Genomic DNA, 4,715 nt, shown 5'->3' on the forward strand with positions numbered 1-4,715 from the left:
TTGCCATGTTGCCCACGCTGGTTTTGAACTCCTGGGCTCAAGCCATCCTCCCACCTCAGCCTCTCAAAATGTTGGTATTACAGGTATGAGCCAGAGTGCCTGGCCAGGGCTTTATTATCTGGTCACTGGGGTGGTAAGTGGACCCTGCAGGGAAGGCAGGACTCCGGGTGCCTCAGGACTTTACTATTTGGTCTCTGGGGATTGTCCATTGCACTCTGATGATCGTCTGTGTCTGGCCTCCCTATCAGACTAGAAGTTTCTTGGGGGTAAAACTTGGTTCTGACTCAAGTCTGTGTCCCCAGCATCTCCCAGCACTAGGCCTGGACCACCAGAGGCCTTGGGAGACATTTGTTGAATGGACGAATATAAATGGATGCCTGCAACACTCTTCAACTCTTGAACTCCTACTCATTCTTCAGGACCCCAGTGCAAATGTCCCTTGCCCCAGGAGGACCTTTCTGACTGTTCAAGGCAGAGCCCCCACACCTTCTTCTAGGCACTGTTTGACTTAGCTGAGACAGAGATGAGGAGCTTTGTGAGGGGCTTGAATCTTAGCTGTGTTCCCCCAGGGTGGGGTCAACCTCAGAACTGGGAAGTGTTTGTGGAAAGGGCATGGATGGTCCTCAAGAGACCAGATAACAAATCCCTGAGGAGCTTGAGTTGGAAGGTCAAATGTCTATCCCACCACTTCTTAGCTGGATGATCCAAACTCCTGGCCAGTGTAAGCTTCAGTTTCTCCAACTGTACAAGGTGAAAAATAGTAGTTCTTCCCTGCGAGGGTTTCTGTGAGGGATTCTGTGAGAATATGCAAGCAGAAGTGCTTAGCTCAGCTGTTGGCATTCGGAAAGAACCCAAAACATGCTAGTGGTTCCTAACAGCACCTTCTTTTTTAGGAATCATCTATTGCTATCCCTGGCTTGGCAAAGGTCTCCCTAGATGCTCCGCTCAGGGGAGCCTGGAAGGCAGGGCTGTATCTGGGCTGTCAATTGCTCTGAGTCATTGACTCCCAGGCAGACACCCTGGTAAACATCTACTGATAAAACCAACCCTGCATAACCAGGGGGCCCAGGGAACGCAGTGTGGCTGTCAGGCAGCTGGGTTCAAGTCCCAGCTCTGTCACTGAGCCACACAAGTTACTTCACCTCTCTGGGACTCAGTTTCCCCATCTGAAATGGAAATGATGATCATGCCTTCCTCATTGGGTTGTGGGGAGGATTACAAGAGGTAATCCAAGTAAAGGTTCTAGTACAGTGCCTGCCAGTTAAGTGCTTGCAAACAGCCGTCTGTGAGCTGGCTGTTAGGGTGATTATGTGGCAGGCACCGGCCTGTGGCAAGGGAAGTGTCTGGTGATGATCAGAGGGCTCACTTGGTCCCTGCCCTCGTGAGATTTACAGTCCAGACTCACAGGCCTCATACCTGTTTGATAAACCTTGGAATGAAGGTGGTAGGCAGGTGACTTCTCTTAAGAGAGAAAGAGATCCCTAACAAGCTGAGTGACTTGGGTTGGGGGTGAGAATCTTCTGCCGCCCTGCCAAGGAACTTAGGCAAAGCTAAGACCCTGCAACGGTTGGCAGGGGTCGGGAGGGTGACACACTGATTCCACAGTCTCAGAAGACACAGGTGGGAAACCTGGGACATTGGGAGTGGTGGGGGGGAGAGCATGAGACTGGGGCAGGGAGGAGGGGGTGCGGCTCTGGCTGGGAAAGGCTGTGAGAGGGGGCTGGGCCTGGTATGTCTGGCACCCAGGAGCCCCCAGGAGACTCCTCCTCCCTTTGCTGACCTCAGAGGTCTGAGGGTTGGCTGGGCATGGTGGCTCATGCCTGTAATGCAAGCACTTTGGGAGGCCAAAGAGGATGGATTGCCTGAGGTCAGGAGTTCGAGACTAGCCTGACCAATATGGTGAAAATAAAAATACTAAAAATACAAAAATTAGCCGGGCATGGTGGCGAGCTCCTGTAGTCCCAGCTACTCGGGAGGCTGAGGCAGGAGAATTGCTTGAACCTAGGAGGCAGAGGTTGCAGTGAGCCAACATCACGCCACTGCACTACAGTCTCAGCAACGAGTGAAACTCAGTCTCAAAAAAAAAAACCCAACAATTACATAGATGCATATACATATGCAGAGATGTGTACACACATCCACACACGGTCTATGCCCACAGACATATGTACACAGGCACATCAACACACAGATACTTGAGTACACAGAATACACATGCACAGATACATGTATACACACATACATACACACAAATACACACGGACAGGGGCACACAAACATTCACAGGTACAGCGTACAGACACACATGTACCTATGCACAGATGAGCGTATAGTATATAAGCATACACCCAGAAACACACATATATACATGAATACACACAAATATCTACACACAGGCCCACAAGTACACAGATGCACACATACATTAACTCAGAAACGCACCGAAGACATACGCATAAAACCAGATGCATGTAGATAACTCAACACATATATGTACACAGACATGCAGACACACAAATATGAACACGTACACACAGAGATCCACATGTGCACATGCTCAGACACACATCCGTCACAGATGCACAAATACACTCTCACACACACGAACCTTCACAGACACACACATCTACACAGGCACACTGTGTGCCCAAGCTCGTCAGGGCATGCTTGCAGGTGTGAGCCCATGCCCGCTCGCACACTTCAGCACAGCAGGCAGGCCCCATCACCCCCACGCAGTCATCTCTCTGTAGACCGTGGCCTGCGGGCTGGACCAGGGCCAGGGAGTGGGGGCTGGGCATGCGGAGGCGGTGGAGCTGGCACCAGGCAGAGAGGCAGGAAGGCCGGCTGGATGACCTTGGACTCCTGGAGCGGGAGGGGCCTGCGCGGGGCTGCTCTGCCCCCAGCCCAGGCGAAGAGCTAATTAATCTAATGAATTAATGGCCCGTGCTGCCCCAAGGACTCCCGGGGGCCCTCTCCATCAGCAGCCCCACAGGATGGGGCCAGGACGGAGCCAGGTGCAGTGGGTTGGCCAGGCTCTGGGGCTTGGGGCTGGGCCCTGCAGCCCGTCACCCTGGGCTCCCTCATGCCAGAGTCACTGCTGGGATTTGAAGAGAATGGTGAGAGGGGGCTCACCCTCCCTGAGCTAAACACAGTGAACACTGCTACATACAGCCCTGGGAACAACAGGAGACTGCTCGGGGATGGATGATGGATGCACGCGCACGTGCGCACACACACACACACGTACACACAGAGGCTTGGACAAGGCACGGAGACCTCTCCAGGCCTAGAAAGAGTCCCGACACTTGCTATATCCTTACCCAGACAGGTATACACACAGTCATGCAGACACAAAACAGCTTCAGCTACACCCATACACACACACAAACACATACAGTCACACGCATACAAACACAGGAGACAGTCCCACTCTCTCAGTCACATGCATGGCTGTGGACCCACTCAGAGGGACAGGTGCATATATACAGTGATGCTGACATGCCCAGCTCCGCACAGGCATCCAGCAACAGGTCAGCTGGAAAGGAGGATCTGTCCCAGGAGCGCTCATATTGTCACATTCAGTCAAAAGGGTCGGTCCCAGGCCAAGCAACTGCTGTACCCTGAGTCACCCCATCATATACAATAGTTCCCACATGGTTCTATCGACATCAACAGCCCCACGCATGGCTGCAAAGTCCACACACAATTCCATCCCTACATACCACACACACACACACACACACACACACACTTACTAACCTAACTGGGTACACAGACACCACTGGCGCGAGCACCACGATTCCCCTCCCACTTTGCACTTTGGAAGGCCCTGAGTCAGACGCACACGAAGCTACAACCCGTGTAACAAGACGGCGACACTGTGACATCCCCTCAAGCACAAAGGGGCCACACTGGGCCAAGAATCAGGACATGTTGTCACCTGTGATCAGATCACACACGGCTGGACGCACACACACACACATGCACACACAGGGAAAATTGCAAAGTCACCAACAAAAACCTGGACCGAACAACGGGTAGTGCCACATTCAGTGCGGCCAGAGTCACATGTACGCACCAAGATCCCTTCCCAGGCTGGTGAAGACAGACAGACCCGTACCCTGCCCTACCCCCAGACACAAACAGGATTTGCCATGCTGCTGCTGACCCACCTTCTGGGCCAGGGTTCCTCAGCCTCAGCATGGCTGACATTTGGGGCCAGACTGTCCTGTGCAACATAGGAGGTCAGCAGCATCTCGCTTCTGATCTGGATCCATTTGATGCCAATAGCTCCCCCTACCCCACCAAAAAATGCCTCCAGACATTGCCAGATGCCCCATAAGACACTAAATCACACCCCCACTTCCCCGTTGAGAGTCATTGTCCTGCAGGAACCAAGAAGGGGGAAGAGGGAGCTGTCCAAGGTGCCTACCCTAAGGTTCAGGGGCTCCAGGGCTCCTGAACTCAGCCACTGATTGAAGCAGGTGCTGCTCCCATGAGTTGAGCCCACACACCAGTCCAGGCTTCTTGGGGCTTTATTTTTTATTTCTATTTTTATTTTGAGACAGAGTCTCGCTCTGTTGCCCAGACTGGAGTGCAGTGGTATGATCATGGCTCACCGCAGCCTCAACCTCCCCAGCATAAGCAATCCTCCCACCTCAGCTTCCCGAGCAGCTGGGACTACAGGCGTGCACCACCACACCTGGCTACTTTTC

General features: G+C 53.0%; 1 protein-coding gene across 1 annotated transcript in view; it reads right to left on the reverse strand.

Annotated features, from left to right (window-relative positions):
• Nucleotides 1–4,715, reverse strand: part of IGLON5 (IgLON family member 5) — a 37,751-nt gene that overhangs the window by 7,360 nt on the left and 25,676 nt on the right. The gene's annotated exons all lie outside the window — the stretch shown is intronic.

This window comes from Colobus angolensis, unplaced genomic scaffold (assembly GCF_000951035.1).
Source record: "Colobus angolensis palliatus isolate OR3802 unplaced genomic scaffold, Cang.pa_1.0 Scaffold25, whole genome shotgun sequence".
Classification (NCBI taxonomy): domain Eukaryota; kingdom Metazoa; phylum Chordata; class Mammalia; order Primates; family Cercopithecidae; genus Colobus; species Colobus angolensis.